General features: G+C 37.6%; 1 protein-coding gene across 9 annotated transcripts in view; it reads right to left on the bottom strand.

The window, feature by feature from the left end:
• ARHGEF9 (Cdc42 guanine nucleotide exchange factor 9) overlaps positions 1–13,713 on the bottom strand; it is a 187,943-nt gene that overhangs the window by 58,739 nt on the left and 115,491 nt on the right. The gene's annotated exons all lie outside the window — the stretch shown is intronic.

Genomic DNA, 13,713 nt, shown 5'->3' with positions numbered 1-13,713 from the left:
CAGGTAAACTCATTGTCCTCCCCCCCTACATGGGACAAAACTCCCAGGGATGAGCCTAGCCTTGGCATCATGGGACTGAGAAAGGATTCTTGACCAAAAAAAGGGAGAAGAGAAATGAAACAAAGTAAAGTTTCAATGGCTGAGAGATTTCAAGTACAGTTGTCATTCTGGAGGTTATTCCTTTCCATTATATAGATATTCCCTTTTAGTTTTTAATATATTAGAATAGTTTGAAGGAAATACCTGAAACTCTGGAACTGTAATCCAGTACCTTGATTCCTGAAGAATATATATAGCTTCTATGGTATAACCATGTGACTATGAAAATCTTGTGATACACTCCCTTTATACAGTATACAGACAGTTGTGTAAGAAAATAAAGACAAAAAATAAATAAATAATACTGGGGGATAAGGGGTATGAGGTGTTTTTGGTATTCCTTTTTATTTTTATGCTTTTTAGTTTTTGTAGTAATGAAAATGTGCAAAAATTGTGGTGATGAATACACAACTATATGATGATACTGTGAACCACTGATTGTATCATTAGGATGATTATATAGTATGTGAATAAATATCAATAAAATTCAATTAAAAAGATACTCAGATGACCAGATGTCAGCAAAAAATCACAAGGCATACTAAAACTCAAGAAGAAATGGCCCAGTTGAAAAAACAGATTAAAAAATTAGAGACAATAGAGAATCTGAAACAACTAACCAAAGATGTGCAAACAAATTTTCTGAATCCATTCAAAGAAATGAAGAAAATGTACATTTAGAGATAAATTATATTAAGGAGACACTAGAAGAACATAAAAAATGTGAAAGAATACATAGAAAAATAACAGATACTATGGAAATAAAAGACGCTGTAGATGAAATTAAAAATATACTGTAGACACACAGCAGCAGATTTGAAGAGGGAAAATAAAGAATCCACAAGCTAGAAGATCAACTGAACAGACAAAAGAATAAATAGAGAAAAAAGGTGGAAAAATTTGAGCATGGCTTCAGGGAAGTTATTGACAACACAAAGTGCAAAAAATATACTCATCGTGGGTGTCCCAGAAGAAAAGAAGGGAAAAGGACCAGGAAGAATATTTGAACATTTCCCAAATTTTATAAAACATGTAAGTCTGCAAATCTAAGAAGCCCAATGTACTCCAAACAGAATAAATGCAAATAGACCCATTCCCAGGCACATAATAAGCAGACCACCAAATGCCAAAGCAAAGGAGAAAGTTCTGGAATCAGGAAGAGAAAACTGATTCACACATACAAGGGAAGCCAAGTAAGACTAACTGCTCATCAGACACTATGGACATGACGAGGCAGTAGTATGATGTATATGAGAAACTGAAAGACAAAAACTGCCAGCCAAGAATTTTCTATCCAGCAAGCTGTCCTTCAAAACTGAGGGTGAGTTTAAAATTTTCACAGATAAACAGAAGCTGAGAGAGTTCATTAATAACAGTCCAACCCTACAAGAACTACTAAAGGGAGTATTGCCAGATGAAAAGAAAACACAGGAAAGAGAGGTCTGGCAGAAGGTACAGAATATAAGAATATTAGTAAAGATAACTTAAAGGATAAAAAGAGAGAAAAAATAGATCTGACAAATAAAAATCAAAGGATAAGATGATTAAATAAAAAACTGCCTTTACAGTTATAACATTGAATGTTAATGGATTAACTTTCCCAATCAAAAGACAAAGATTGTAGAATGGATTAAAAAAAATGATCCTTCTAAATGCTGTACACAAGAGACTCATCTTAGACCCAAAGATACAAATAGGTTGAAAGTGAAAGGATAGAAAAAGTTATTGACGTAAACAGTAAACAAAAGAAAGCTGGGGTAGCTATAATTATCAGACAAAATAGACTTTAAATGTAAAAATGTTATAAGGGATAAAGAAGGCTATATAGTAATAAAAGGAGCAATTCAACAGGAAGAAATAACAAACATAAATATCTCTGCTTCTAATCAAGGTGTCCCAAAGTACATGACGAAAACAGTGGCAAACCTGAAAGTATTAATAGATGACTGTACCATAATAGTGGGAGCCTCAACACACCACTCTCTCCATTAGATGGAACAACTACACAGAAGATCAATAAAGAAGAAGAGAACCTAAAGAATATGATAAATGAACTAGGTTTAATAGATATATATAGAACACTGCATCCCAAAACAGCAGGATACACATTCTTCTCAAGTGCTCATGGAACATTCTCAAGGATTAACCATATGCTGGGGCACAAAACTGTTCTTAATACATTTACAAAGATTGGAATTATACAAAATACTTTATCTAATCATAATAGAATAAAGCTAGAAATAAATAACAAATAGGGAACCAGAAAATATGCAAATATATGGAAGTTAAACAAAACACACTTAAACAATCAGTGGGGAAAAGAAGAAATCATAAGAGAAGTCAGCAAATATCTTGAGATGAATGAAAATAAGAAGACAACATATCAAACTTATAGGATGCAATGAAGGCAGAACTGAGGGGGAGATATATAACCTTAAATGCCTATATTAAAAAGGAGGATGGGGGTGTGAGGGTAGTTCAGTGGTAGAATTCTCGCCTGTCATGTGAGAGATCCAGGTTTGATTCCTGGCTCATGTACTTTCTAAACAAACAACCAAAGAAAGCAGCAAAAATAAACAAAGAATTCAACAAATGGTGCTGCAATAATGGCATACTCACATGGAAAAAGAGGGAAATATGACCCCATCTTACAGCATACAAAAAAAGGAGGAAAGAGTTAAAATCAGTGACCTAACAGAACTGTAGAAACTGGAGAAAGAACAGCAAACTAACCACAAACATGCAGAAGGAAAAACATTAGATCAGAAATTAATGAAATGGAGAACTAAAAAACAATGAAATCAATAAAACCAAAAGTTGGTTCATTGCGATTAATACAACCAATATAAATCTTTTGTTAGACTGATAAAGACAGAGAGAAGCTGCAAGTAAAATCTGAGAGAAGGGGGCATTATGATGGACACCGAAGAAACAAAAAAGATCATAAGTGGTGACTATGAGCAACTGTAAGCCAGCAAGCCACACAACTTAACTGAAAGGGTCAACTTCATACAAACACACAAACAACCTATACCGAATCAAGAAGAAATAGAAGACCTTAACAAACCAATCACTAGAAAAGAGATCAAATCACTCATCAAAAAAACCTATCAACAAAGAAAAGCCCATGACAGGACAGCTTCACGAGTGAATTTTACCAAGCATTCCAAGAATAATTGGTACCATTCCTACTCAAACTCTTCCAGAAAACTGAAGAAGAGGGAAAACTATCTAACTCGTTCTATGAAGCCAACATTACCCTAATAATAAAGTCCAATAAAGATACCACAAGAAAAGAAAATTTTAGATCAATCTCTCTAATGAATATAGATGCAAAAATCCTCTACAAAGTTCTTGCAAATAGAATCCAATAGCATTTTAAAATAATTGTATACCAGGACCAAGTGGATTTTATTCAGGTATGCAAGGATGATTCAACAAAAGAAGAACAATTAATGTAATACACCACATTAACAAATTAAAAGGGAAAAACCACGTGATCATCTCTATTGATGCAGAAAAGGCATCTGAAAAAATTCAACATCCTTTCATGATAAAAAGACTTCAAAAGGTAGGAATCACAGGAAATTTCCTCAAAGTGATAAAGGGCATATAACAAAAACCCACAGCTAACATCATACTCAATACTGAGAGACTGAAAGCTCTCCCTCTAAGATTAGGAACAAAACAAGGATGCACCCTGTTGCCACTGCTATTCAATATTGTTCTAGAAGTTCTAGCTTGAGCAATTAACAAGAAAAGAAATAAAAGGCATTCAAATTGGAAAGGGAGAATTAAAACTGTCACTATATGCAAAAGACGTGATCCTATATTTAGAAAATTCAGGGAAAAAAATGACAGTACAACTACTTGACCTAATATGCAAGTTCAGCAAAGTGGTGGGATAAAAAAACACATACAAATCAATGGTGTTTCTCCACACTAGTGATGAGCTATCTGAGGAGGTAATCAAGAAAAAAATTCTATTTAAAAAGCATCTAAACTATCAAATATTTAGGAATAAACCTAACCAAGGACTTAAACACAGAAAAATACAAAACATTACTAAAAAACCCCAAAGACCTGACTAAATGGAATATCTTTCCGTTTATCTTGGGATAAATGACATGGATTGGAAGGCTAAATGCTGTTAAGGTATCAATTCTATGCCAAGATGGTGGCTTAGTGAGGAGTGGAATTTAGTTCGTCTTCCAGAGCAGATAGTAAATAGCAGGTACAGAACAACTGCTGGGGGAACATCAGTGACCAGAAACACAGCGTGCACCAGTTTGGACCAGGTGGAACAGCTGAGATCCCATACAGAACAGTAAGTCCCCCAAAATGCGGAGTATGTCACCCCGCCCACATGGGCAGGGCAGGCTGGTTCCAAGGGGAAAGGAAACAGACTTTACTAGCAGCAAGAACTTAGTTCAACCAAGTTACAATTTCGGAATTAATTAACAAATTCTGACTAGTGAAAATAGGGCCCCAGCATAGATAAACCTAGAAGAAGAGAAAAAGGTACTAGGAGTTTTTGCCCCAGCAGAGAGGGGGCAGGTCTGATGAAAAAAAAAGACACAGGCTTTTTGAGGCAGGCAACACTAAATACTGAAAAGGGCTGGGCCCCCCAAAAAGGGGGCACGGCACATAAAGCCTGGAGACAAATATGGTCATGAACCAACTTAAGCTCTCAATTGACAAACTCGAGGAGCAGGGATCAGGCTCTGAAAAGGCTTTTTTTTTTTTTTGCTTTTTTTCTGCTCCTTAACAGCTCATTAGATAGAAATTGAAGGCTTCTAGGCTTCAGCACTGCCCAGCAAGGGTAGAATTAAGCTTATCTGAGAGACTTAGTAACTAGTTAGGTGAAAAGACTTAATTCTCTAAAGGATGTGTCTTCCCAAAGAGAAAGGTGGGGCCCAGCTGAAGTGGAATCCCTCCTTCAAGGAATTCAAGACCCACAGACTGGAAAACTGAAACAATAAAAGCCATCCTACAACCGCACCTCAATCTCAACCACACACCTGGCAGGGAATGTCTGCTGAAGTTAAAGGCATCACATCACTTTACACTGGAGGGAAGCTGTGCACAGACAAGTGCTACATGCTGGGCAGAAAAGGAAGGGCACAGAGTCTAGAGGCTTCATAGGAAAGTCTATTAAAATGCTGGGTCTCACCCTCAGAGAAAACTAATGCTGGCTGCACATTCTTCCTGAGATGTGGGTCTGTCTCCTTGGGGAAAATCTGACATAGGTTGATAATATCTGAGGAGACCTTCCTCAAAAAAAAAAAGCTCCATATAGGCAGAGCAATGAACAGAAAAATAAGAACTGAAAAAGTCTGATCAGTTAAACAGAATCTGTACTAGAGGTCTTGAATAAGTTGAACTGAATGTCAAAGAATAGCTAGTGAACAAAGCCACCCAGCAAGAAAACCATAGGTAAAAGAGTGAAAATAATCTCCAGAATAAACGAATTAAGGAAACAAAATGCCTAGATGCCAGCAAAATAACAAGTCATACTAGGAAAATCGAAAACTTTGCCCAGTCAAAGGAACAAAGCAACACTTCAAATGAGATACAGAAGTTGAAACAACTAATTCAGGATGTTCGAATAGACATGGAAAATCATAATCAGTGAGTTGACAGAGGATATAAAGAAAACACACTGGGTAAACAAAAAGAAGAACTTGAAAATTTGAAAAAAACAAATCACAGAACTTGTGGGAATGAAAGACACAACAGAACAGATGAAAAAAAAAACAATGGAAACCTATAACAATAGATTTGAAGAGCAGAAGAAAGGATTAGTGAACTAGAGGACTGGACATCTGAAATTTAACATGCAAAAGGAAATATAGGGAAAAGAATGAAAAAATATGACCAGGATCTCAGGAAACTGAATGACAATGTGAAGCACACAAATATATGTGTTTTGGGTGTCCCAGAAGGAGAAGAGAAGGGAAAAGGAGGAGGAGAAAGACTAACGGATGAAATAATTACTGAAAATTTCCCATCTCTTACGAAAGACATAAAATTACAGATCCAAGAAGTATAACATACCCCAAACAGAACAGATCCAAATACATATACTCCAAGACACTTACAAATCAGATTGTCACATGTAAAAGAGAAAGAGAATTTTGAAAGCAGTAAGAAAAAAGTAATCCATTACATACAAGGGAAGCCTAATAAGACTATGTGTGGATTTCTCAGCAGAAACTATGGAAGTGAGAGTGAAGTGGTATGATATATTTAAGATTATAAAAGAGAAAAACTGCGAACCAAGAAATCTATATCCAGCAAAACTGTCCTTCAGAATGAGGGGGAGATTAAAATATTTTCAGACAAACAATCACTGAGAGAATTTGTGACTAAGAAACTGGCTCTGCAAGAAACACTAAAGGGAACACAAAGAGAGAGAGGTCTGGAGAAAAGTGTAAGGAATGAAGACTATCAGTAAAGGTAAAAAGAGGAAAAAAAAGATATATATAATCCAAAAAACAAAATGGTAGAAGAAAGTACTGCCTTTACAACAATAACATTAAATATCAATGCATTACACCCCTCAATCAAAAGATATAGATTGGTGGAATGGATTTTTAAAAACAGGACTCATCTATATGCTACCTACTGGAGAATCATTTTAGACCCAAGGACAAAAATAGGTTGAAAGTGAAAGGTTGGGAAAAAACATTTTATGCAAACAACAATCAGAAAAAAGCAGAAGTAGCTATAGTAATATCTGACAAATTAGACTTCAAATGTAAAACAATTAAAAGAGACAAAGAAGGACACTATGTATTAATAAAAGGAACAATTCCACAAGAAGACTTAACAAGCATAAATATTTATTCACCGAGCCAGAGTGCTCCAAAATACACGAGGCAATCACTGACAACACTGAAGGGAGAAAAAGACATCTCTACCATAATACCTGGAAATTTCAATTCCCTACTCTTATCAATGGACAGAACATCTAGACAAAGGATCAATAAAGAAACAGAGAATTGAATAATACAATAAATGAAGTAGATTTACCAGACGTTTAAAGAATATTATTCTGGAAATTTCAATTCCCTACTCTTATCAATGGACAGAACATCTAGACAAAGGATCAATAAAGAAACAGAGAATTGAATAATACAATAAATGAAGTAGATTTACCAGACCTTTAAAGAATATTATACCCCACAACAGCAGGATACACGTTTTTCTCAAGTGCTCAGGGATCATTATCAAGGATAGACCATATGCTGGTTCACAAAGCAACTCTCAGTAAATTTTAAAAGATAGAAATCATATAAAACACTTTCTTGGATCAATATGCAATGAAGTTGGAAATCAATTACAGGCAGAGGGCCAGAAAATTCCAAGTATATAGAGACTAAACAACATACCAGAAGTTGGTTCTATGAGAAAATCAATAAGATTGATGGACCCTTAGCAAGGTTGACAAAAAGAAGAGGAGAGAGGATGCAAATAAATAAAATCAGAAGTGGAATCACTTTGTCAAAAGCATGAATAGCCAACCAAATCAATGGGAGAAAGTATTTTGAAAAAAACATATCTGATAATGGTTTGATACCCAGCATATATAATGAAATTCTACAACTCAACAATAAAAAGACTAACAACCCAATTTAAAAATGGGCAAAGAACATGGATAGACATTTCTCCAAGGAGGAAATACAGATGGCTAAGAGACACATGAAAAGATGCTCAGCTTCACTAGCTATTAGGGAAATACAAATAAAAAAATACAATGAGATATTATTTCACACCTACTAGAATGCCTGCTATTAAACAAACAGGCAGCTACTAGTATTGGAGAGGATGTGAAAAATTGGAACACTTATTCACTGCTGGTGGGAATGTAAATAGTATGGCTGCTGTGGAGGATGGTTTGGCAGTTACTCAGGAAGCTAAGTATAGAGTTGCCTTACAACCCAGCAATTCCGCCACTTAGGATATACCCAGAAGATCTGAAGCAGGAATGCAAATAGATATTTGCACACCAATGTTCACAGGGGCATTTTTCACAATTGTCAAAATATGGAAACAACCCAAGTATTTATCAACAGATGAATGGATAAACAAAATGTGGTATACACATATGATGAGATACTATTCAGCAGTAGGAAGAAATGAAGTCCTGAAGCATGTGACAACATCGATGAACTTTGAGGACACTGTGTTAACTGAAATAAGTCAGACACAAAATGACAAATATTTTATTATCCTGCTGATATGAACTAATTATAGGAAGTAAACTCATACACAAAAGTATAGGCTATAGGTTACCAGGATATAGAACGAGGCTAAAGAATGGGGAGGAGTTGCTTAATATGTGCAGAATATTTAACTACAGTGAACTTAAATATTTGGAAATGGACAGAGATTACCGTAGCACTATCAAGAGAATAATTAACAGTGCTGAATGGTACGTGAATGTGATGGAAAGGGGAATTTTAGAGTCATGTATATCACCAGAGGAAAGGTGGAGTTTAGAACAGTGAATCTTGTGGTGGACAACATCCATGATTAATTGTGCAAATTTAAAAAAAGTTCTTTCATGAACTAGTGCAGATATATGACAGTTTTATAAGAAGTTAATAATAGAGGGATACATGGGAAAATGTATTTACTGCCAACTATGGACTACAGTGAGCAGTAATATTTTAATTCCCCTTCATTAACAGTAACACATGTACCACACCAATACTATGGGTCGATAATACAGGGGTATAAGGAGTATGGGAGGATTAGGGTTTTTATTTAATTTTTGTTTCTTTTCTGGGGTATGAAAATGTTCTAAATGTAATCATGTGGCTGTATACACAACCATGTAATGATACTGTGAATCAGTGCTTGTATACTTCAGATGATTTCATTGCTGTGTGAATATTCTCAATAAAATTGCATTAAAAAATACACTCCCGGAGCCTACTCATGCAAATATATATATATATATACACCCTCCCATTCTCTCCAAGCTGACTGACCTTAGGAAGCTCACATATACTCTCTGTGCCTGTTTCTACATATTCAAAATGGGGATAATAATTGGCTGCTGTGAGGAATATGCAAATTAACATATATAAAGTGCTTAGGAAAGTAAACATCATACTGTAAGCTCTATATAAGTGATTACTTTTACTTTTATTTTTACTATTTTTAACTATCGTTTTTATTATTTTATTTTTACTATTGCTGTGTGCCAGGTATTTGCATATCCCACCTCCAATTAATATTCACAATAACCCCAAAACCAAGGCCAGATAATTGAAGTAAATCGCCCAAGGTGGCAGAAACAAGGTTGCACACCCTCCCAAACTCATCCTTTTAACCAAAAAACCACAGTAAAATGGCAAGTCCCTGGTGGAACCACCAGCTGCCATGGAGACTTGGGGGTGAGAATCTAATGAGACTGGGTTCAGGTCCAGTGATACCAACAACTCACCTTGTACCCTTGGGAAGTAGCTTAACTGCTCTCAACCTCAGTTTCCTCATTTGTACAATGGAGAAGATACAATGCTTCCTGTTTGGACCACTTCACATGGCTGCTTGAGAGCATCAAATCAGTTAATGGAAGGGAAAGGGCTATGAAAAATGTAAGGTGATACACAACCTCGGTGGGCCCTTTCATTGCTTTTAGCCCTTATCTTCGGCTCCTCTGCTCCACTCACACCACATATCCCTTTGCCTTGCCCCCAATAAGTAAAATCCCTTCCCACTGCCCCACCCACCCCCATCCTGACAACCCTCACAGGGCCTTCTGTTCTGTTCCATTGTGCCAGGATTTTGCTCACACAGTGCACTCTATCTGGAACATATTTGTCCCCACTGGATGGCTAAGGCCAAATCTCACTCACGCCACATCCCAATGGCCAGCACAGGGCCTGGCAAACAGGAGATATTTAAAACATGTCATCTAGTATTACTCTTCTTTGCTCAAAAATTCCCAGTGACTCCTATCTCACTCAGACTAAAAAGTCATAGTTCTATGAGGCCTTACATGTTCTGACCTACTTTCTCCCCAGTATCACCTGCTTTCACTCTCATCCTCACTCCACTGCAGCCTCCTTGCTGGTCCTTGAGCACACACTTCCATCTCTCAGGGCTTTTGTGTTTGTTCTTCCCTCTGCCTGGAATGCTCTGTCCTGAAAAACCACATGGTTTGCTCCTTTATATCCTTCAGGTCTTTGGTCAAATGTCACCTTCTCAGGGAGAACTTCTCTGACCAATCTATAAAAAACAGCACCCCCATCACTCTCTAACCTGTCATCCTACCTTATTTTTCTTAATAGCCCTCATCACTACCTGAACACTATTATATATTTTTTGTTGCCTTTCTATTGTACTGGCATATAAATTTGATGAGGGTAGGAACTTTGTTCTGTTCAGTGATATATCTGCAGAGCCTAGAATGAGGTGATTAATATCTGTTCAATAAAGTAATCATTGGGTATTGAATGAATTGTGGCCTCCAAAAACTATCCAAAGCTTTCTTGCCAACTCATTTTCCCTCTCTGGGTCAAAAGCCTCAGAGAAGAGGGGCATACTGCCCTACCTGATTTTACCACATTCTAATTATAGGCCAATAGTCTGATGTGGTGTTGTGGCCTGAGCAGATCAGAGAAAGACGGACAAGGGAAATGCCACATTCCAGTCTTTATTCAATGCTACCTACTTACAGGAGAGCAGGGAAACAATAAATCCATTTGATCCCACAGTCTAGGAGAACATTTGACTCACATTTGACCTCACAATCACAAGAGCAAGACTTATCAAATAATCTTAGCTTTTAAACAGAAACTTTTGCTGCCTTCATCAGCTTGGCATTTTTTGTTTCCTCCAACTTTTGTGATTCAATCATATAATGGTAAACTGGAACAGACACTTAGATATTACACAGGTCGGTTAGGAGGGGAAGGGGGTCATGAGGAAGAAATTGCAATCACGTATAATTAAGCCTCCAAATATGAACTACAAACTTAGGTTCCTGGTAAAAAAAAAAAATCTCCAGGGGGGGAAAAAGATTTAAAAGAAGCTGTCAGGGAAATGTTCTCTCTCCCTTTCTTTCAAATGGATTTAATGAGTATGAAAGGTGGCAAAGTGACAGCTCAATCAAATCTTGGCATCACAGAAATCAGAAACGGAAATTTCCTGGAAACTATAGTACCTGGAAACAGGCTCTTCTCCCTGCTGGTCCCATAAGCTGCTCTAAGAAATGGATATCACTTAGAGGATTGGGTGGTACTTTCATTTATCTGTTTACTTTTCAGAAGTCCTCAGCAGTGGGAAAAAGGGAGGGGTACCTCATGAATTCTAACTTCCATAGGCTGGCAGGGAGCAGGGATGGAAACCAGAGTTGGACAAAGGAAACCAAAAATGTTCATGGAGTAAGTTGCTGGAAGAATAGGGCCTGCATGGAATGCAAGCCTCCTGCTCTCTAGACAGATTTTAATTTAGTGAGCAGTCACAAGTGTCTGTATGCCATCTGCCCTCTATCCCTTTCCCAATTTCTCTGCAAAAGAGATGAAGCTCTAAGGGTTTCCCCTATAATTTCTCTTTTTCATTCATCAAATAAAGCTGAAATTATGATGGGGATGCTTTTGATAGATACCCCATTTGTTCAAACACCTAGCAGGCAAGGGAATGGCAGAGATAGCTTCCTTTTCTTGATTTGCACAACTTGCCCATGGCTACCCTCAGTAAACAGTATCTCTTTCTGCCTGCTAAACTGTTTGGGCAGGTAGAACTTAACTCATAAAGAAACTATACCAGGGAACCAGTGAAAATGGGCCACCCAGCCCAAGAGACAGCAAACCATGGAGTAGCCATGTCCTATTGCTTTCTTGTAGAACCCCTCCAGCACTTATCTCACCTTCAGCCTGACTGGTTTGGGACTTTTTCCCCTAAACAGTCTCACTCTCTTACTCGGATATGGATTCCTTACTTCCAAAACAAGTCCCTGCAGTATCACTGAAGAGAAACTGGAGGTTTGAGAAGTGTGTGGTACAGTAGTGAAAAGAATACCACACATGGAATCAGGAGCCTAGATTCAAGCCTCAGCTCTGTTATTGACTTCTTATGTGGCCTTGGTCAGAAACAGGCCTCTCTCTGCTTCTTAGTCTTCTGCCATCAGTACAAGGTGTGTGTGTGTGTGTGCGCGCACGTGCGCATGCTTGTGGCTAGGCTTGTGGGGAAAGATCTCCAAGAGCCAAAGTGAGTTTGATACTCTAGAAATTTGTAAGACTAGATATGGCAAACATGACAGATATTTTAGGCCTGGCCTCTGAAATATACCCATCAGGCCTTGCTGGACAAAAGACCGCTCAGAGGCCAACCCATCTGGAGCTGGCAAGTTCTCCACAGAGTCTGAGAAGGGGGACCACAAGGAACTTTTCTCTTACCAAGATGAGCTTCACTATGGAGGAGGGTAGGCGAGTTGTATGAATTTGGATAAGATTAGGGTACTAATCAATCATTCTAACAAAGGAGGTATAAAGTAATTGTTTTCCTATGTATCCCAGCTCAGAACTGAGTTTTTGCTTCCCATTTCCTCCAGACAAATATACATGATATTCCTTCTGAGATGCTGAGTCTTTAAATCATAGCTCAGTGCCTTAGGATTTGGTGTTAATAAAGCTCCCCAGATAGGCCAAGGACTTTCGAGCTATTTCAAGACTGAAGGCCCAGAACAGACAGGAGAATCTTGTCTTCTAGGCACTAGTAAGGTGGAATATCTAACAGAGAATAGGAAGACAGCTGCTACTAAGAACCTTTTCTTACAGGGAACCCTGCAAGGGAAGAGAAAAAGAAGCCTGCTAACCAGTCAAAATTTCAGAGTTCCTTAGAATTGATGGGTTTACTAGAGATCATTTGGTGGCAGTGTTCTGCCTCTGATCAGGCAACTAGCCAAAGCAATGCAGACACAAGGGAAGGAGAATCCATGTTTCTCTATAAGTCTGGGCCAGTGCTAACTTCCTCTTATGAGCAATAGGGTCTCTATATAGATTCATTGCTTTCTCTACATCTCAATGAATCACTACTCTTCTATTCTACATGGGGACATTATCCTGCAAGTAAGACTCAAAAAATTTTTCTAGCTGATCAGAACTGTGGTCCTTTCCAGCCATCTATGTTAAGGAGGAACAGAGGTAGTAGAATGAAGGAAAGATGAATTTTTCTATACATAGTATGTCCAGTTTACCTTGTGTGAGTAATTACTGTAAGACTGATGCCAAGTCTTCGTGGAATGGGCTAAACTGCTTGAAATGTTAAAAAGATACTACCTCAATCACAGAAAAGAATACCTGAGTTAAGGTCAGTGGAATGGGAAGCTGGCTCTACCGCTTCACTAAGATCACCAGGTTTAAGATTGTCACCTTTTCCATGGTAGCATGTTCAGCCTCTCCATTTGGGTTATTTTAGCCTGTGGACCATTGGATTGCACATCATGGGCACGAGAGATAAATGTGAAACACCATTACTTCTGGTTCTCTTGGTTCGTTTCTTGGCACAAGATGAACACTAAATTTTGTACACAATACACAGGTACCTGTGAGACCTTGAAATTCCTAACTGTGTTTCTATTGAACAATAACCTCAGGA

Source organism: Tamandua tetradactyla, chromosome X, assembly GCF_023851605.1.
Source record: "Tamandua tetradactyla isolate mTamTet1 chromosome X, mTamTet1.pri, whole genome shotgun sequence".
Classification (NCBI taxonomy): Eukaryota; Metazoa; Chordata; class Mammalia; order Pilosa; family Myrmecophagidae; genus Tamandua; species Tamandua tetradactyla.
Note: the sequence above shows the minus strand (reverse complement) of the source record. Positions and strands in the feature narration are given on the sequence as shown.